Source organism: Macaca thibetana, chromosome 2, assembly GCF_024542745.1.
Source record: "Macaca thibetana thibetana isolate TM-01 chromosome 2, ASM2454274v1, whole genome shotgun sequence".
NCBI lineage: Eukaryota > Metazoa > Chordata > Mammalia > Primates > Cercopithecidae > Macaca > Macaca thibetana.
The window spans coordinates 113,658,494-113,680,679 of NC_065579.1; the positions used below are offsets into that span (position 1 = coordinate 113,658,494).

At 41.0% G+C, this 22,186-nt stretch overlaps 1 long non-coding RNA gene and 1 pseudogene across 1 annotated transcript in view; one reads left to right on the forward strand and one right to left on the reverse strand.

Annotated features, from left to right (window-relative positions):
* The window catches only part of LOC126948836 (B-cell CLL/lymphoma 7 protein family member C-like), a 1,005,321-nt pseudogene that overhangs the window by 546,811 nt on the left and 436,324 nt on the right, over positions 1-22,186 (reverse strand).
* The window catches only part of LOC126948853 (uncharacterized), a 56,327-nt gene continuing 41,672 nt past the window's right edge, over positions 7,532-22,186 (forward strand). The window contains exon 1 of the long non-coding RNA XR_007723548.1: positions 7,532-7,784. This is a non-coding gene — a long non-coding RNA (uncharacterized LOC126948853). The remainder of the gene's footprint in view (positions 7,785-22,186) is intronic.

Below are 22,186 nucleotides of genomic sequence, written 5' to 3' on the forward strand. Positions count from 1 at the left end.
TGGGAACTACAAGTGAAGATGAGATTTGGGTGGGGACACAGCCAAACCATCTCAGTATTATTTTACAGCGTGGATTTTTAATTTACGTACATGTTAGCATGATATGATTCATAGGAGGGTGATGGTTTCCCCTCCTCTTTCTCCTCTTTTTTCTGTTTTTACTTCTGTTCTAGTTTCCTAACCCGCTATCTTTGGTATATTGTAAAGATAGCCCCTTTAAGTCAAGAAATCACATTTTTCAGGATTTAGTATTTTCCACAAAAGGGTGGGGGGCATGGGGAAGGGAGATACTCAAACTCCCACCAGCTGAAACCAATCCCTGTTAATGTTTTGTTTCAGTTGCCAGAGCCCACATCTCACACCACTCCATTTCTTACCTCCTCCTGGCGAAACTCCCCAGAAGAGTCGTCTACACTCACTCCCTGCAGTCCCTCTGCTCCCATTCTCCCTTCAGTCCTCTTCAGTCAGGGCTTCTTCTCCACCATGCCGTCTGGGTCCCCACATCCAGTGATAATTCTCAAGTCCTCTTCCTACTTGCCTTATTAGGAGCCATATTAGGACACCCACACCTTGGGGTCACCCTGGACTCCTCTCCCTCACATTCCACGTTCTTCACCAAACCACATCAGCTCCACCTGCAAAATATGCCCAGAATCTGACCCTTCTCATCCCGTGTTCTACTACCATCCTGGTCCAAGGCATCCCACTGTTGACTGAGATGATTGCAGTAACCTCCTAACTGCTCTTTTGCTTCCATCCCTGCTGTGGTCTCAAGGTTTACACTCCCCCCATATTCCCATGTTGAAATCTTCACTCCCAAGGTGATGGTATTAGGAGGTGGGGCCTTTGCCAGTTAATTAGGTCATGGTGGTGAAGTGCCATGAATGGGATTAGTTTCCCTATAAAAGAGACCCCAGAGAGATCCCCCACTCCTTCTGCCTTGTGAGGTCAGTGAGAAAACGGCCATCTATGAGGACCCAGGCCCTGACCAGACACCAAATCTTCTGGTGCCTTGATCTTGGACTTCCCAGCCTTTAGACAATGAGAAATGAATTATGTTGTTTATAAGCCACCAGTCTATGATATTTTGTTATAGCTGCTTGAAAGGACTAAGACAAGTCCTTACCCCTTTCCAGCATATTCCCAACATAGTAGCCACAGGGAGTCAATCTTAAAACAGGTCACAACCACATCTGTTCAACAAACTGCCCACCACCCTCCAAGAAAGCCCTAAGTGGTTAAATAATGATTTCCATGAACTGGTGTGATCTGGCCATTTGCTACCTCACTTTGACCTCACTGCCACTTTCCCTTGTTCACTCTGTTCTGGCCGCTCCAGCCCCTTTGCTGTCTTTTGAATATGCCAGGCACTCTCCTGCCCACCCAAACCTTTACCATTTGCTGTTCTCTCTGCCAAGCAAGCTTTTCTTCAGTCATCAGTATGGCTCCCCACCTTACTTTCTCCTATTCTGTTAGTGGTGAGTCTTGCCTTCTGTGCTGGGAGTTCCTGGAGTGCTTCTCCCTGTCCTGCTCGGTTTTTCTCCATAGCACATATCACTGTGTAACATACTTCATATTTACATGCTCATTTGTTTATTTTCTATAGCCTGTCTCGAGAATCTAAGCTCTGTGAAGCAGGGCACTTATTTTTCTACTGTTATTTCACACGTCCAGAATTATGAAAGGGACCCAGTAAAAATTTGTGGTTATGAATAAATAAATGAATGACTCCAGTATTCTTTATATTGTATACCTAATTCACTTTATATAAAATGGCATCATATAAACATAGCTTGCTTTTTAAAACCTAATAAATTGTCAACAATTTCTCATATCAAAAATATTCTTCTATAACATTTTGCATAATGACTTCTCGATATTCTATTTTAGAGATGCACAATAATTCATTTAATTCTCTAATGCCCCTTTTGATGGTGTGCAACATTTTTATGACAAAGATAGCCACTTGAACGCACATCCCTTTCTGATGCACCCTCTCTTTCGTTTTGTGAACTAAACTGCAACTGGAAAGCTGGCAGGCCTGGAGCTCTACTGGCACGTACAAACTTGTGGCATTGTCTCTGGGCCTTTGGATTCCTTGCTTTATAAACTTCCCATAGCTACCCAAATGTTGAGCCTCTGCTTTCCTTTCCTTTTCCAAACCACCATCCAGTTTTGTTGAGTACTGCATTTCAATACTTCGCCTAATAGGACATGCATCATGGGCTGAATCTGCAAATTATTTTTCCCTTAGGAGATTTTGGTTGATAATATAGGAATATAGCTTATTTTATTTTGCTAATTTTGTGGAAGCTGCTGCCTATGACTTAATCTTTAGTATCTCTCAAATCAATTGATCAGAGGCAACTTAGAGAAAGCATCCGTTTTCATTTCCTACCTAGTGACTAGTAAGTGACTGTTTAGGAATAACTAAGTGTTCTCACTTTTAGCATGCAACAAGTACTGCATGCCTCAGTTACTAGCACACCAACTTGCTGTGTCCTGAGGGGAAATGGTTTTCTCTGTAGGAGGATAAGCTCTTAGTAGCATGAACCTGAACATAAATCAGAGATTCATTAGCTTCCGGGACTATCCTTTTTGTCATCCAGAGAAATATACTTTTTCATTTGCTTGCCACTAAAAGTTTAAAGAGATCCCAATTATTTTTATTTATTCATTCAAGTCAGCTAGCCTAAGATGGCCTTACTCAAAGTCTCAGAATAAAATTTTTTAAAAAATTACAAGAATAAAAGCTGCTGTACAGTTTCCTAGCAAAGGTAGGTTATCTTTATCTGTAAAACATACTCAATTTAACTATTACATATGATTGACATTGTGGTAATACTTAACTGTTTTTATAAAAGTCTTCAGTATGGTCTGTCCTTTGACCTTGCAGCCTGAATATCCTCATTTTATTGGACATTGGAGAGGAAGCTCTTAGAAAGGGCAGTGTTTTGTCTGTTGTCATAGAGTTAATCAGCGGTGAAGCCAGAATTCAAATCCCAGCCACGGATCTGCTTCTTATCATGAAGTCGAGGTGTTTGGCATTATCCAGTGTTCTGTAGCCTCCTACATATTTGAATTTTCTGGGGAGATTTTTAAAAATACAAATTCCTGGACTCATCACTCCCAGAGATTCTGAGTCCTTAGGTCTGGGGCAGGGCCAGGAATCATTTTTCTAAAAGCTCCCTGGGTGTTTCTACCATGCAGCGGAGGGGTTCTCCATTGCAGTTTCCCTCGGCAGAGAGGAAACAATATGCAATTAGCCACTAATCAAGAGAAGGAGCAATTTAGCTCATAAGATAGACAAGAATGATGTCTTTGTTTTGCTGTCCTGCCATGTCGTTATAAAAAAATCATGGGAGTTTAGAAGTCATTGCAGAGAAATTTAGCTTTTTATTAAGAATTATGGGATGGCAGAGCTTCTAGGCTCCCTGAGGGAATAAATCTGCCCACTTTTGGCTGGCGCATGACTCCTTTAACAGCTGTGTGTGGTCAGCAGTTTACCTTACAATTACCTTATCTTGACCTATCTCCTTTTGATGATGCAAAAGGATGTTAATCAAGGTTGACTCTTTTTTGGTTCGTCCTAAGAATTGACCCCAGTCAGTGAATCTCCGCTCTTTGTTTAAAGTTTTGAAGCACAAAGTTTTGACTGTTCCATTTATCTTTTCTGCCTCATCTGCAAAGGGATTGGCACGTCTCCAGGTCTCCAACTGTGTGGCTACTTCTCACGCTCACATCTCAGAAAAGCGATGGAATTCTCTGTTGTACGCACATCAGCAATGTTCAGTCATGAATAAGCTTCTTTGGACGTTAGTAGTGCCTCTTCATCGAGTCTGTGTATATTTTTTAACTAGTGCTAATGCTTGATTTGTCATTCCTTGTCTCTGCTGCCTCAGACAGGCCTCCTCGGGATTCTAGTCCTATGTTGTTTGTCTCTATTCATGTGCACCATTATGGTGTAACTGCCCACATTTTAAATAATTGGCTTCGAGGAGGTGAGAGACACACAGGCAAAATTAAGCCCAGTCTTTCAGACTCACCTGCCGGTGTTGTAGTTGCAGCACAAGCTGGGTATTCTGAGCTAAAATACTTCATCTCTTTGAGCCTCAGTTTCCTCATTTGGTTTGAGGATGAAATAAAGCAATTTATGTTAAGTCTCTGGCACACTATGGGTGCTCCATCAATGTTAGTCTATTTTTCTTGGTTTTTCTAAATTTGATGTTACACGATTCAAATCACTACTTAGATAAACCTGACTGTGTTATCTTTGTTCTCATTAAATAGATCTGGTTACCCAACAATGCAGTTTCCTGAGCTCTGTATATTCTATCCAGAAACTACCCAGAATGTGGACAACCTTTAAAACTGCAAGTCACCCGGGAAGGGGAACAGTATTTATTAATACTCCCCCTACCCCATAAAACAAAACCAAAAGATATCATCCGTGCACACACACACACACACACAATACTCAGTGCACTGTGCTACTAGGGACTTTCCTCACAAAAACTTCATGAGGTAGGCAGCATTAATATTCTAACCTTATAGATTTGGATTTGAGACTTAGAGGATCTAACTTGCCCACGGATACACAGCCACTAATTAGTAAAGCTGGAATTCCAACCCTTATCTGTCTGATTCCAAAAATGTTACCTCTTCAGTAGGCATCTTTTGGCTTTTTGGTAGGATATCTGTTCAGAGAATAGTAAAAGAGATACTTGAACTACAAAGTGCAATTCATCATCTGCTTTCACAAGCTCCAACATTTGCATGAAATATTTGGATAGGGTGAGGTATGACAACTTTGGGGGTGTGGGTGATTTGGTTCATAACTGTGTGTTTATGTGTATGTTGGCATGGGTGTGTGTCTGCAGCATGAGTGTAATTATAAAACCCACTCACAAAACTCCTCACACTAAGTGGCAGAACTCTGCACGTTGAGAAACCACAAGTCTTTAAGTAAGAAATGTCTCACAGGAGTCAAATATCAACCAAACATCTGTGTGGCTAATCAAGGAGCTACAAGGCCACACTTAGTCAACAGGAAGATTCCCTATAGAAAGACATCACTAAAAGCAGTGCCATATGATTTATTTGCTATAACTCAATTTCCATCTGTCTCATAAAATGGACTGTGTACACACTGCACTCCGGGCATCCAGCCAGGGCGGAAACATACCAAGGAGCAGAAAACCTTCTCCTCCCTCGGGCTGTTGGTGACATGCTCTGCTAAGAACCAGGCATGGCCAGGGTGGCCTACGAGGAAATGCCTTGGACTGCCTCGCCAAGACTTCATACCTTTGGGAGTTGGTTGGATCACGGGCCTTTGAACAAGGTTCTGTAGCAGTAATGGGGCCAGGTGGGTTTTAAACATTCTGCTTTTCTCGGAGATTCCTTTGACTCACATTTGCAGACTCCAGATGGTAATTTTGCCAGTTTAGGCAAGATGCTGTTCATAGTCCCTTACATTTCTTATGTAAATAAAGAATGAGCCAAATAAATACTTTCCTGCTATTGTGTGTTGAAGAAAATCAGGTGAAACTGAAGCCCGTTCGCATTCTGTAAACAGTATACAAAATGTAGGGATGCTTAAGACTGAGTAAAAACCAATGTGATCCCCTAAAACCATGCCATTGCATAAGAACCAAAGAACTTCTAGAGCCTTCTGAAAATTAATGATTATTCTAGACAATATTAACCTTTATTTTTTGTAGGTAACAGAAACCTCATCTATTTTGTTTCAAAAGCTTCCTTGTTTAGGTTACTGTAATATCCTCAACAGCTTTGAAGAAAGAGATTTTAAGAAACTATTTCTGTAGGAAAATTTCCTCCTTTGGCATTCCTTTTTGTTAGGCAGACCTGTCCTATAGAAAGTCAACATTGTGACACATTTGCTGTGGAGAGGGAGAAAAGGAAGTCAAGGAGAGGGTACCCTCATACAGGGTGATATGTTCTCCCTCCAGGACCTAGTGATGATATGGTTTGTATGTGTTTGCACCCAAATCTCATCTTGAATTGTAGATCCCATAATTCTCACGTGTTGTGAGAGGGACCCAGTGGGAGATAATTGAATCATGGAGGCGGTTTCACCCACACTATTCTTGTGGTGGTGAATAAGTCTCTTGAGATCTGATGGTTTTATAAGGGGAAATCCCTTTTGCTTGATTCTCATTCTCTCTTGCCTGCTGCCATGTAAGATGTGCATTTCACCCTCCATCATAATTGTGAGGCATCCCCAGCCACGTGGAACTGTGAGTCCAATAAACCTCTTTTACTTTATAAATTACCCAGTCTTAGGTATGTCTTTATCAGCAGCGTGAAAATGAACTATTATACAGAACATTTCTGACGTACACTGTAGCCTAGCTCTGTGAATTAGGGAAATTATTTAAAGACTCAGAGATTTAATTCCCTCACCCATGAAATTAAAATAATACTATATATCTTTTGGGTTTCTCTTGATGGATGACAGGAAATTACAGAAAATCGTGTTGTTATTCTAATATGCTGAGTAGACAGGGTTCATTAAATATTACTTACATCTGAATCTGAATGTCAAAGTGTAATGCTGGAATGAGAAATGCAAGAAGACAATTCTTGCTTTTTGGGGTTGGAGTATCTGCTGGGTGAGGAGGGCACTTCCTCATTAAATTACTCAGCAAACTTCGCTGAGAGCCCATTGTGTTCCAGGCACAATGCTGGGTGCTGAGGAGAGGGATGAAGAAAAGAATCTCAGCTCACATGGAGCTCATGGTCTGGTTGGGGAGAGGGACATTTAAATAAATAAATCAGTCTGGTGCTGAGTGCAGCAACTGAATCATGTACAGGGTAGAGAGATAACACAAAGAAAGCAAGGTCGACAATGTAAGGCCATGGGTTCAATCTGGTCTGCTGTCTGTTTTTGTAAATGAAGTTTTATTGGAACACAGCCTGCTCATTCATTTGCCTATTGTCTGTGATGACTTTTACCCTTATGGTGAGTGTGGCTGGTTCTGCTCTAAGGATGCACATGCGTTTCTGAAAATCACCACACTATACACAATTGTGCAATAAAAAACACAAGGCCTATGGGGGAAATGGCACTGGGCACAGCACTCAAGAACTTGGCCAGTGACACATAAAAAATGGATAACCTGAAAAAGATGACAACATATTTCTGCACATGTAAAATGGTTAAGAAACATATAACAATACTACCACAAATATGCCCGCTTGCCTTGAAAAAGCCCTGGCGTTAGCCTGTAGAAGTGGGAGTGAGAAGGGCTGCAGCCCGGTCAGAGGGGGTTATCTGGAATCCTAAGGAAAGTTGTAGCAGTAGATATGCATGGTGTGGCTTATACACTCATGTTGAAGTGAGAGTGGATGGCAGTTGTTTAATGGGTGTGCGTGTGTGTGTATGTGTGTGCATTGTATAATTTCTTATGTGTCTTGTTACAGATGTGTTCAGTCTTTTTGCTTTTACTCAGCGTTTCTCATGGAGGAAATTGCACATAAGCAAACGTGAAATTCATGTCATGCTTGTATTGTTCCCTAATATATTAATCATATTGGAGAAATACACATTTCTAAACAAGTGTTAGAGCAGAATTGATTGTTGTTGCAACAGAGACCATATGGCCCACAAATTCTGAAACACATACTATCTGGTCCTTTCCAGAAAATGCTTGCTGACCGCTGGCAGAGAGGAAGGAGGGGTCAACTCTGAGGGAACAGGAAGGCTGCCAGAGGGTGCTGTGTCTGAACTGTGTTTAGAAGGTTGAAGAAGGCAAGTTTGAGAGGTAACACAAGGGATTGGGAACATTTTGCCATTTTTATTGTTACTTCCTCTCCCATGCGTATATCTACATTCACTTGTCCTCACTTTCTTTCCCAAGAGTATAGCTCTTCCAACTTTTATATAGAGTGAACCAGGATGCAATACAGTCGGCCTTATAGGTGAGAAAATGCTCCTGTGATTTAGGAGCACTCAAAATGCTGAAAAACCCTCCTCTCATCAGCACATATCTGGGAATGGCACAGGCCCTGGCTAGGCCATCCCTTCCACGTGAAAAAGCAGTGGTTCACTAGGAGAGGCAGCAGAATGGCCCATCAGTGGGTTACTAGGATACCACGTGGTGTCCCTGTCTACAACCCTCTTTGTGAGGTCCAACTCCTCCCTGGGGTCTGGCCTCATCAGAGTTTTCATCCCTATTTTCCTAAATCATACTGAACTCTTTTCTATTTCCATGTGAGAGTTATGAGTCAGAACAGAGATACGCAAAACCATTTCAAATAATTAGCTGGTTTCCAGATCAGCAAAATCAGTAGGAGGTGATTAAAATAACTGACCTCAGGAAAAAAACCAGAGATGACATTGATGGGCAGGAGGTGTGTTAGTCAACCACAAAGAAAAGGAGAGAGGACATTTTGGTCCATCTCTCTAAGGCCTCTGTTCTTATCAGAGGAAACAAAGGCATATCAGACTACCTCAGTTTAATGTCAGAAAACAATCTTGTTACATAACTCTCCTTGATCTGCTTTCATGTTCAAGCATCATCTTTTTAATTATAATTTGCCTTCAGGGAAAACGTATGATGGCCGTACTAATTTACTCTAATCCAAGTTACTGCTCATAGGAAACAATACATTGATCATCTGGTGTTATACATCAGGCTCCTAAGTATGGTTGGTTAGGGTCTACCCTGAGTGCCAGCTCTGTTCTCAGGCTCCAGAATATAATAAATCCGGTTTCTGGGTTAGCAGAGTGGAAGACTGGATTGAGCTCCAGTAAATATAGCAACATAATGTTCATTCCCTATGAGCCTCTACCCTGCTTGCACTGTTCTTTCCATCAACTGTGTATCTTCAAGCCTTGCCTGAGGGTCAAGCCCAACACATGTTGTGTTTTATGACACTCTCTTTTTCACTCGCACACAATACTGTTCTCATTGGCCTGTGAGACCCCATTGCACATTATTTATACAAACCTGTTCAGAACACTTGTAACATTTTATCTTGCACTACAGTTATTTGCCCATGGGCTATTTTTGCCTAAACTTGAAATTCTGAGAAAGCAGAGTTTCTTTGTGTGCCCTGTTGTACCCAGCACAATAAAATGCTTAATGAACTAGTAGCATCCTGACAGCATTGGTAGGCACAGCAGTTATGGTGCGCATGCATGTGTGTGTGTGTGTGTGTGGCGGGGAGAGGTTTCATCTGGAGAAAGGGACTTTGCTGAGGAAGGATACCCCCAGTTAAAATGTCATGGGGGTGGAGGAGGAAAAGCTGGATAGTCAAGCATAGAATGAGAGCCCAGGTCTCTGAGTAAGAGCTCCCATTGCAGACGCTGTTTTGAGTACTCTGCACACACACCATCTCTTCAATCCTCTTAAGGATCCTGTGATACTGGTGAGGTTTACTCTCCCACTTTTACAGCTGAGGAAACTCAGGGAGATTAAGCAATTTCCTCAGCATTAAGTAACTAGTAGCTAGGCTGTCTGTATGCTTCATCCTCTTAACCACCATGCAAAAGCTTCTTGCCAACCCTGGCCTTAGACCAGCTCCATATAAAGGGAGGGTGGTTTAACCAGCACCGATCAATGAGTCACTAGCACGAGAATACAAAGGAAGGGATTCTGGGCTTCAGACTCTCTGTCCAGTGCATCGCCAATGGTTCTTTTGTGAGGTGTGTCCTGCAAGATGACCTTGGGGCCTGAGCCATATCTGTGTGCCACCCTTCCTTCCTTCCTTCCTTCCTTCCTTCCTTCCTTCTTCCTTCCTTCCTTCCTTCCTTCCTTCCTTCCTTCCTTCCTTCCTTCCTTCCTTCCTTCTTTCCTTCCTTCCTTCCTTCCTTTTCCCTTCTTCTTCTACCCTTTCTCTCTCCCTCTGTCCACTCATTACCTCTCTCTCTTTCCCTAAGCCCCTTCCTCCCTTCCTCTTCTCTTTCCCCTTCTTCTATTTACCTTTTCCCTTTTCAGAGTAAACAAACCAAGTAGCAATTAGTAAAATGCCTGATGATTTAATAGTGATAGGTTTTTGGTTTATGTTATTTTAAAGTTTTCTGCTGATTATTATGAGCTCTGGTGACGAGATTAATTCAGCCACCATGATTTGTTTCCTTGCCTTGACTTCATAAAAATCACAGGGATACAATAATATAGTTATACATCCCTTGGGCTCGAAAATGCCCAGTAATTACAAGTGATTCACGAGAACAGCTTAACTTGTAAGGGATTGTATTGTGCTCTATAGTAAGCAGTCATTTATTAAGTTTAAAAATGCCTTTAGAAAGGATATAATGGGATCATCAATTAAAAGTAGGTTTGGAAAAAACTCCGGGGCTGTCTGTTGTAATTCTTCTTCACCCAAACTCTCCTTTTCAAGGCTGCCAAGTTGCATATGGGGTGTGGAATGCCTGTTCTCCTTTCCTAATGTTTCCTGATGCCACCTAGGAGCATGGTGCAGCCCTGCTCAGTGCCAAGTGAGGTTCAGATGGCCAGGACTTCCAGGGTTGAGGCACTGCAGTTCTCCTTCACAGCTTGGCCATCCATCATTTGATTAGAGTGAGGTTACCCGGGTGACACGTCCTGGCAGTGGAGAAGCACTGGCCGGGCCTCCTCAGGCAGCTGGGTTGCTGTCCACGTTACTAATGCTCAGCCCTGCCACTAACAGATGGCCGAGAGTGACCTTCCAGAGGAACTCGGCTCTTTTGTAGCAACTGGTGCTTCCAACACATGACTTCTAAAAGTTCTTCTTTGTCTCTGGCACCTTCCAAGTTCCATTGGGTGGCTTGTTTCCTCTCTTCTTCTGCAGAACAAAACATGAAAAGCATATGCTCCACGCTTCCTTTCTTGGTAACCTCTCATCCCTTTCCTCTCCCCAGACTTGATTTCCAGCTGAAGTCCTTGTTTCTTCCTGGAAAAGGCTAAGTCTATGCCATGATCTGCTCATTGCATCCTCTGGTCTCTCCTGCTTTCTCTTGCCTCTCCTTGCTAGTGCTTTCCTGGGAGGCAGCCTGCTTCTTCTCGCAGCCAATCCTTCCATCGATGTCTATATCCTATGGTTTCCTGAGGGACCTTGTCATTCCTATCTGCTGCCTGGCCACACAGCCTCTTCATAGATCCACTTCTTCTATCTTGAAACACTCTTTCACTTAACACTATGTATCTGGTAAGTATTGGCTGATTCCCATCTCTCCGTATGTATCAGATGCTTTCATTTTCCTACCTCTTATTTCCTCCAAAGTCCTTGCAGTCTGGTTCTATCCCCAATATTCCACCAAAAACTGCAGTCAAATTGGCCTTTCTCTCTCTCCCTTTTAGACAAATTCTCAGCTCTTTCCTGAGCCATTCTTCTTGATTCCTTCTATATCAGACACATAGATACTATCCCTACTCCTCTCATGATTTAAAACTCATTTTCCACCTGGTTTCTAGGCAATCTGTCCTCAAAATCCTTCATACTCTTTCATCCTTGTTGATTGTTTTTTGAAATAGTTATAATTTATCCTGTATTTTTAATGACCACCATTTGTTCTATCCTATCTACATTATTCTATCTCTTACCAGACCCCAATATACTAACTCTATTTTGATCTTTCAATTCCTGCACTCTTCTCTTATGCATGATGTTTATTTTTACTTTTCTGACTTGGCTTATAAGTTTGTGCATTCAGAAATATCCATTGAGCACCTACTGTGTGCCAGTCACTGTACTAGTGATAGGGATAAAATAGTGAGTAAAACAAATCAATTCCTGCCTTCATGAAGATTATGGTTTGTTAGGGAAGACCAATAATCACACAAATGAAAATCGAATTTGCAAATGTAGTTAGGGCTTTGAAGGGGAGGACCACAGTACCCTGAGAGAATATCATGGGTGGGGCAGTAAGGACAGAGGGAGGAAACTAATTAGGGATGTCAGAAGGGAAACGAGTTGAAATATGAAGGCTGGTTAGATGTTAACTAGTTGCAAAGGCTAAATGAAGGGTTTTCTGAGCAGCAGAAAGAGCATGTGCAAAGGCCCTGTGGTGAAAGAGATCAAGGAACTTGGTGTCAATAAAAGCCAGGGGTGGGCAGAGATCTGAACATGCAGGGTTTGCAGACCACCCTGCTAATGAGGGAGTTTTAAAAAGGGTGGAGGAGGGGAGCATGGTCCCACTGATGTTTTGAAAAGATCATGTTTATTTAGCCTGATTTCACACAGCCAACTCCCTCTTATGGAGCACACATTTTTGAGATGTGCCAGGGAAGAGAGTTGGCTGGACTAGATTGTGAACTCCAAATCTGTGGAGAGTTTTCAGTGAAGATGCATAAGGCCCTAGGGAACAGGCCTAACAGATGTTATCAGTAAGGCAGGAGGAGGAGAAGAGCTTTAGTTTAGCCACATTCCTCTGGGGACCTCTCTGACTTGGCTTCTCTGGCTGAGTTACATTGCCCTGATCTGATACTCAAGAGCAACAGCTGGCACTGAGGGAAGGAGGCAGTGGTGGCTGTGTGCAGGTTGCTGTGGATAATTGGAGGTAAAAAAGGAAAAGTGGCTCACCTAATTGTATTCTAAATTACATCCATTGTTCAATTTCTTAAAAGTACTTGATGCATTCAAGAAGGAAAGTCCTTTCTGGAGTGGGGGATTGATGGGGGGCAGAAGGAGGGAATGGATGCATAGGTACTCTTATCACATTACTCAGGGTGTTGTAAGTGCAGATTTGAGTGGCTTGCTCAATTACTTTCACTGTGTGCATGCTAACGGTAATAAACTTGGAAAACTGAAACACATGAGTCTATAGTAATTGTTTTTTAGATAGTGTAATAATTCATGATAATTGCTTGCAAAGCATTTTCCCCCTCCTTGTCTACAGGGGTAAATACATTAAAGCCGCGCGTTCTTGTATACTATTTTACAATCTATTAGCATAATAACCCATTGTAAAATAAGCCCTGCTACTGTGGGAAAGTGTGTGATATTGGTCCATTAGACACCTTTATTCTTATACACAAGCAACTAATGGCACTATTTATGGGCTCATGTTAGTTTTGTATATGCTTGTTACCAACTAATAGATTCAGAGCATGAAGTACTGTTTGATAAAAGTTATCCAACACTAACAATCCACCATGACTCTAACCTTTTGCTTGCTTGAAAATTGCTTTTAGCCCCATGTGAATGGGAAAGTCATCTTGATAAATTTAGCTGCAAGCCAAGCTATAACCAATGTTCACAGAATGTAATCAAATTAGATCTTAAAGCCTTTAATTTCATCATTAGCATGTATTATTTCTTCCCCAAACCTTGTAATTAAATAGCATATTAGGAATAGATAATTTTTTTCCCTTTTATACATTTATTAGGTATCTGGGGTTAAATTTGGATCTCTGTTATGATACACATCTGCTTATTCTTAAATTAGGATAGCTTTAATGATACCTGAAGAATTAGAAAAGTAATTGGTTAACGAAACTAAGGGAATTTGTGGCAAATAAGATATCATTATGTTTACCCGAGCACTGTTATAATCTGAGAGTTGTATAATTAGCCAAATTATACGGAGGGAAATTAGACACTCATTATTTACTTTTCTTGGACATTCTGTGGCTTTGTGCAAAAATTTTCACTACACACATGAGATTAATTGTTCTTGATGTTTACATCTGGTTTATCACAAGTCAAGAATTTCAGATAAATGCTCTTTTCTTACTCCCAGTTAGTAGTAAGAAATCTGAGGCTTTGTGATTACTGCAGGAGCTATTGCTGTGGAGAATGGAGGTTGCATGGGCTGTACACACAGGCAGAACAGTGAATTCAATGACTGTTGACACACAGAAAATCCCCTTTTGTGGCCCAGTGGACTGGTCTGTGTCTCTGGGAAGGGTTCTGGTCTAGGTCAATTTAACTTTCTCCCCTTTAACTCATTCTTCTTCCCATCTCCAACAGAGCTTGCTGCTGGGTTAGCTAAATAAATTCCCAAGCAGCTAGTAGTTCAGTGTTTCCCAATCCTGGCTGCATATGAGAATCACCCAGGGAGCTTTAAAAATCGCAGATATCTGACCCTACCCCCAGAGATTTCAGGGCAATGTGATACCAGGGTTGAACTGACTGCAGAGGCAAAAACAGGGTTGGAAGATAGGAGTCGTGGGGAATGCTGTCCCACTCTTGGCCCCAGAGCCACACCTGCCGGGAATTTGGGATTGCAGCACGCTTTTCCATTGAGCTGAGACTCACCTTCTAGAAGCTGCTGCTGACTGATCAAACCTGACATACAAAATGAAGCAAATATGTCATCCCTGGCTTAAGGTGTTACTCTACAGGCACTCTAGATAGAGAATTCACTCATTCCTTTGGCAAACATTTAATGAACACATACTTGCTGGGTGCCAGGCACTCCTGTAAAGTCTAGAGATACAAGAGTAAAGAAAACAGACATTTTTTGGGGAACCTAGTTGGGGAAATTTAAAAAAAGAGAAATAAAGAAAATGCATACAATATAGAAATCTCTTCCTAGGGAGGTAGCAGTGATGAAGCTAAGACAGAGAATGGCAATTTCAAGTCTTGCAAAGACTCTCTCACAGAGGTGGATCCTCCTTGTTGGAAAAGGCTCTGATACAAGCCAACTGAATCCGAGGAAATCATAGTAGACAGTCAGGGGCTGAATCCTCCCTCTCTCATCTTGCCTTTTCATTTGCAATGTTAAGTTTTTATCCTGCTTGTGACAGGAGGACGTTGGTATAATTGGCCTTCCCTGGAACTGGTCCTTTGCTGTGTCCACCTGATGGCTGCTTTAGGTATTGGTCGTCTTCATGCCTGGGGTCTCCCATGTCCCTCTCTGCTTGGTGGCCAGCTGGTTTTCAACTGTGTCTTCAGAGCAGCCACCTGAAAAAGGACCTTAGATTATAAAATACTCCCTCCTTCTCATTATTCCTCTGTCCCCAGCCCCCAGCGGAGTGGAAGCCCCTAGACTCAGCTTCCTCTGCCAGAGGATTCCCTGCAAAGCACAGGCTGTACATGGGAGTAAAATAATGATGTTTTGAAGGACTTCCTTTCTACTCCTGCAAGGGAAGCTCTCGGTGCCAAATTGTTGACACTGCCTCATTCTCTCTGCCACGCTGAATAAATATATTTAAAATGGGATTCATTTGTGAGTCCTTGGTTTGATTTATAATACATTTTCTATCCAGATATGTGCTGCTACTGTTTATCTCCACAAAATAAACATTAAAATTGCATTTGAACCTCATATTAAATTTATATTCGTGCTATTACAATTTTATTTCTGTCCAGCGATATTCACTTTTCAGACAGAAGGCAGAAATAAGAGCACATAGGCAAATAAAAGTGGTTATTATTATTTCATTTTCTCCTAAGTTTTTCCTTAACATGTTACTCACAGCCTGCTCCTTTTCTCACACACAATCTATATAGTAAATACTGGGGAGATGAATAGGGGCTGCTTGATTTTTGCAGTGTATCTAGGTGAGCAGTTTCTATTAATAAAGTGTTTTCCATTACTTGAGACCCAGACAGAAGCAGTGGGTCTTTTGTCATGTGCAGTTGTTGGGCGTCCAGTGGTGTCAGAGGCCCACAGTTGGTAGAACATGGCTTCAGGCTTGTATTTCCAGTAGTAGGAATGGTTACTGCCAATAGTCATACACTCTTTAACTACTTGCTCAAAGCTAGAGTCCAGTTTTGTGTCCAAAACGATACTCCAGCCTGGTTATCACACTGTTCCTTAAAACCATCCTGCAATGTCACACTTTAGCCTATAGCAGCAGTAATAATAATAATGATAATAACAATAATAATGGTGAGTAGACATTATTATTTTTGGAAATTTGATTGTAGAAGTAGTGTGGGGGAAAGGTAATATAATTATTTGCAAATTGCAACAAGCTTCTATCTTTAAAAATGGACACTATTCTAACTTTAGGGTAATTCAGTAGTAGAACTTTGATATTCTTTTCTTTTTATTTTTGCTCTACAAAATTGGATATTAATGATCTTTTTAAGAGAATTTGGTAATATAACCAAATTTCTTTTTTCTTTTTTTGGTATTTTTTTCTTTTCTTGCTCTACAACATTGGATATTATGATCACCTTAATTTTTTCATTCTAAAAGATGAAAAATTGTATATTGTTAAAGTGTGCATTTTCCTCCTTCATACTGATATTGATCATATTCAGTGATTAACTTTGGACAGTATGGTCCAAAAAGCTGGCTATCCCTAAGGGTTGATTTTCACATTTTATTTGCTTGTTGTTTATTTAATGCAAGTAATTTAGTCAGAATAATGCCAAAAGAAGTAATGCTTCTTGCCTTTAGTGGGCTGCTTGATAGCCTCTAGTGAATAATATTAAAAACGAGGATGATCACAAGTACTGTGTAATGAGTGTACAAGTACTATGATAACCAGTTCACATGATTACTTATTTCACCCTCACAGTAAACCTACGAGCTAGGTGCTGTCATCATATCCATTTTACAGATGAGAAAACTGAGGCTGAGGTAAATTAATGTGTTCAGAGTTGTCTTGGTGACTCAGTGGTAGAACTGAGATTTCGATGCAGATCTGTATCATTCCCACCTCAACGTTCTCACTCAGTATCCTTTATTCCCTGTAAGAAGATTTTACAAAATGTGGGAGATAAAGTTGATAAGAATTTTTAGCAGTTTCACCAACAGTAGCCAAAGGACAGTAAGGTAAAAAGGAGAGTTAGGTTTCAGTTTGGTCTTACTCACTCACTACTTTTGTGTTCTCAAACAAGCAGCTTCACAGTTTGGGGTCTTAATATCTTCATCTAAAAAACAGGGCTAATGGTACCTAACTTGAATGAGATGATGGGAAAGCATTTTATAATTAAAGATATTCTGTGAATGGGTTTCATCAGCAGGCTGCAAATTCTCTCCTTGGTTCTATCTTATTCAATGTTTTCATTATCTTAAAGACATGTAGGTCATAATCAACACATTTCTGGTACACTCCTGGGAAGGATAACTAATTTGTTAAGTGAGGTAATCAGGACATATAACAATATCTGTAGGCTGAACTAACAGATTAAGTCCCTCAAGATAAAATTGAACCACTTTAGAAAGTCACATAAAAGACAATGGTAGTCAGTTCATTCCGAACTAACACGTAACATTGATTGAGCACTTACCACATGCCAGGTACTATTTTAAGCTCTTTACATGAGTTTTATAATCTGCACAGCAACTCTCTGGAGTAGGCACTGGACATAGTCTCCCTTTACAGGTAAGAAAATTGAGTTGCAGAGAGACTTTTTCCCCCCAAAGTCACACAGCTGGTTAATGGAGAAGACAGCCTATGAGCCCAGGCAATTTGGACTGTTTAATGCTACCCCATAGTGCACTGTTCAAAAAGCTAACACAGTTTTTGGCCATGTCAATAGAAATATTGCATCCAGGTGAGAATTAATAAGAGTCTCAGCCAACATCCCTGTGGATGTTCCACAAATTTTAAACTGTTATACCCAGGTATTGAGGAATGCTGACAAACCAGAGAGCAAATAGGAAAGGATCATCAGGATGATGTCATCTAAAGGGATGTCTGGGGGACTTGAAAATGTCAAGATTGGAGAAGAAGACATATGGCGAGACAGCCATCTTCAAATATTTACCATCTAGAAGTTAGAATTGGATTCCTGTGAACCCCAGAGAACAGCCCCAAGTATTTGAATGGACAATGGAGGGAGGCAGTTTCTGTACAATACAAGTAAGACCTGTCTGAAGGTGAAATCTGCCCACCAGTAGAATGGACCTCTGCCAAAATGTAAGTGCCCAGTTGTAGAACTTTTTCAAGCTGAGAACGCTTGTGTGGCTTTCCATCAGGAAAGCTGAGCTGATGGGGGATTTCTACATTGGTGGAAAAATTCACTGGATGACTTCTAAAGTCCTTTCCAACTTTAAGATTCTACTACTTCATTCATCAGGTATTGTGCCTCCTACTTTATCCTTAAAAACAGACATTTCTCTTTAAGGTATCACGAAAGGGTTAATGATTAACTGGATTTAAGGTTTGTATGTTTCACTGATGAAGCAGCTTGGCGCAGGAGTGAACACCTGAACCAAGCCGACTCAATCAGATTCTCTCTCTCAGAATTTGGTACCAGCGGTCTTTCTGGAGCTAGGATGTACTGGAGCTGTGGAGTGGGGCAGTCACTTTCGTGCTGTAGTGGGGAGACTGAAAACACCAATGGGCAAAAGAAAAGATAAAGCAAATGCAAATAAAGAATACGGAAATATGAAATCATGTAATCCAAGGCAGGGAAAGAGAGACAGTGAGAGATGATGAGGTTGGCTATTTTGGTTCCCACTGGCTGGCAAATTCTAACTTCCCATCCACCAAGCCTGGCTGAACTTGCTGCTTCTGGGTTCAAGGAGACAGCAGTGGATGCCCCAAGTTAGTTCTGTTTATTTTGCTTCAGTCTGAATAGGTTTCTATAATGTGCCACCCAAAGTTTTTAACTTTGGACAATTCTTTTTAGATAGAGTGACTCTTCTTTCTTTTGTGTAAAAAAAACTTACTTTTACTGTCTTCAATTGGCTGCTTAATAGTGGCAAGTCATTACAGGTACACATTTTCCCCCAAGATATAATGGTTATAATTAAGTGATTCAAAAGTACTTTAGTGCAGAAGGGCCAGGGCTATCCAAATGTCAGACTAAATTATAAAGTGAGCAGAACTAAAATGCCACAGGATGTAACCATCCATAATTTATGAGTAGCAGAATCAGATCAGTCCATAAAATGAACTGGAATAATTTTTTCATGGTTTCATATGTTTTTTATTAAAAGATATGACTCCGTAGCAGTGAAACACTGAAGATTAATAAAGTTGCAAAAGAGTAAAGCATTCTTACCATATCCCTGGGACCCCCTGTTTTTTGATGGTGTACTGGGGGAAATGTCATTAGGTGAGGCACTGCTTTATCAGTCTGTGGGAATCTGAGCCGTGAATATTTTAGGTGGGGCATCGGTTCTCAGGAGGCTCCCAGGCTGCTGTTTTTGCCATGGAAGAAATCTCATGGGTCTTCCAGGAGAGATACTCTCTGAGATGTGGATGGTTAAGAGAAATCCTCATAGGCTCCTGGAGCTGTCTCCTGCTTGCCAAGAATAAATCCAAACTCAAGATTGTTTGGAATGGGCCTATGTGACAGAAACATTTGCAATCATGTCACTGAAAATGTTTGTTTTCCTGGGTCTACATGGCAAATAGGATACAGATCAGTGAGCAAAGAAATGGTTTGCTGAGTGGGTTGGACATCACTGATGAAATGTTTGCTGGAAGCGTGTACCATGAGTCTTGCTTCAGCACCCCGTCCAGGGGAGTTGCCATGCTGCCTGGCAGCATTGCCAGCCTCAGTACTTATGAGAAACGAGCTGAAGTATTTGTCATCATTAAGGCTGTAGATTGTTTTTGAGGAGTGTTAAACCTTCCAACCATATTGTAGCTCATGGAGTTTAATCCACATCTCTCTCAAAGTTTGGATCAGATACAGGGCAGCTATCCTTGACATTTATAGAATAAATACGTTCCAGGGAATGGCCAGTAAAGTGCATTGTATAAAGTAAATCACATTTCCCCATTGATCTACTTTATGAAACTAGAGACATACACTCTGGAAACAAATCCATTAAATGTTTGGTGAGGAGATAGCCTAGGTGGCCCCCATTGGAGTCTCTCAGTGGACTCCTCTAAACGTCATCATTGACAAATGCCTGCAGAAGATAGTTCCCTCTTAGTGCCTTGATTCTCCTCTATGTAGGTTCCCTGCACAAGGAAACTAGACACTGGGCATCAGCTCTGTGCTCCACATACTATAGGATTCTCTTCCCAGCTAGGAATATCCTTATGCTATACTCATGCTTTTAACCCCCTCTTTCACCTTTAATCTGCTGTGCTCATGATTTTAATCCTTTCTTAATTATATCCTTTAACAAACCTGGACATGATATCATACACAAGTTCAAATGTCCAAAAACATTATAGCTGTGATAATAGGATGCAAGTTGGGAACCCCAGTGTGTATACAGGCTCCAAAAAATGCATTTGTTTTAAAATGAAGGAGCAACATAGGAAAATAACACATGGGAGATATAGTTATAAATAACTAAATAAATCTCCCAGATTAAAATTATTCATATTCACAAAGTGTTATGAATGAACTGAGGACAAGTGAGTTAGAATGCACTAAAATAACAGTTTTCTCTCCACAAAATTACATGAAACAATATATTTACTTTTCAACACTTTATTTTGAGTCTAGGTGATATGGTTTGGCTGTGTCCCGATCCAAATCTCTTCTTGAATTGTAGCTCCTGTAATCCCCACATGTTGTGGGAGGGAGTCAGTGGGAGGTAATTGAATCACGGAGGTGGGTTTTTCTGTGCTGTTCTTGTGATGGTGAGTAAGTCTTACCAAATTTGATGGTTTTATAAAGGGGAGCTCCCCTGAACATACTCTCTTGCCTGCCACCATGTAAGATATGCCTTTGCTCCTCCTTCACCTTCCGCCATGATTGTGAGAAATCCCCAGTCACGTGGAGCTCTAAGTCCATTAAGCCTCTTTTTCTTTATAAATTATCTAGTCTTGCGTATTTCTTCATAGCAGTATGGAAGTGGACTAATACACTAGATAAACACGAGTCACTAATTGTCCTTTGGTTGGTGAAATTGATCTTTTCTTCATGGTTGATTGGGAAGGGAGAGGGAAGTTGACCTGTTGAAGTTCATGCTTGGAGCTTCTGTTTGGTTAGGAGCAGCAGCACAATATTTCCTTGCCTGTGAGGGAAAGTGAATATTTTGAGAAGTGGGAAAAAATAACTTTTGGTGTTAGCTAGATTCCTCAGAGCCATAATGCCTAGGTTTTCTTTTGTTTTTTTTTAATTTTATTTATTTATTTATTTATTTATTTATTTATTTTATTTATTTATTTTTGAGACAGTCTCACTGTGGTGCCCAGGCTGGAGTACAGTGGTGTGACCTTGGCTCACTGCAGCCTCTGCCTCTTGGATTCAAGTGATTCTCCTGCCTCTCAGCCTCCTGAGTAGCTGGGATTATAGGTGCCCACCACCACATCCAGCTAAGTTTTGTGTTTTTAGTAGAGATGGGGTTTTACCATGTTGGCTAGGCTGGTCTCAAACTACTGACCTCAAGTGATTTGCCTGCCTCAGCCTCCCGAAGTGCTGGGATTATAGGCATGATCCACCACACCTGGCCTGTTTTTCTGAATTTTAATAAGTGGCATTAGGCTTCGTTCAATTTCTCTATTATCAATTTTTATTATATATATCCAGTGAGAATGATTTAATTTCTATGGTTACAGAGACTTAGCACTTCACAAACTTAGTTAAACTTGTTATAATGTACCTGGCTGTCCCCATGACTCCATTTCCACTGCAGGTCGTGTCATGTCCTGTGTGTATGGCACATGGTGGATTTCTCAGTGTAGAAAACATCTATTGCTGTTCTCTTGGTTTCGCTGTCAGCTCTGGGACAAAGAGGTCCTTGGCCCCAAATTGTGCTTATTTTTCTAATAACAAATATTGCTTACATTTATTTAGGGCCCACCATGTGCCAGACACTGTGTTAAGCACTTTGCTGGCATTATCTAATCAATTATCTAACCGACTTACTGCCATGTCACAGATGGAGAACCAAAGGTGAATTAGCACACACTCAAGCCTACACAGACAGTGGCAAGAAGCCAGAAGCTAGAACGTGAGACCAAGTCAGTCCTTGATAGGGCTCACGCTTATCACTCCTCTTCTCAACTACCTCTCTCTGGTTGTCATTTTATTTAAACTACTTTTTAAAGACATGATTGACATACAGAAAGCTATACACATGTAATGTATACAGCCTGAATGAGTCTGGAGATAAATGCAGTCGGTCCTTTGTGTCTGTGGGTTCCACATCCGAGGATTCAACCAACTGCTGATCAAAAAGATTTGGGGAAAAAAGCCATCTGTACTGAACACGTACAGTTTTTTTCTTCTCAGTATTTCCTGAACAATACGGTATGACCACCATTTACCTAGAATTATGGCGTATTAGGTATTGTAAGTAATGTAGAGATGATTTAAAGTACATGAGAGGATGTGCATTGGTTATATGCAAATACTATGCCATTTTATATGAGGGACTTGGATTTTGGTATCCATGGAAGATCCTGGAACCAATCTCTTA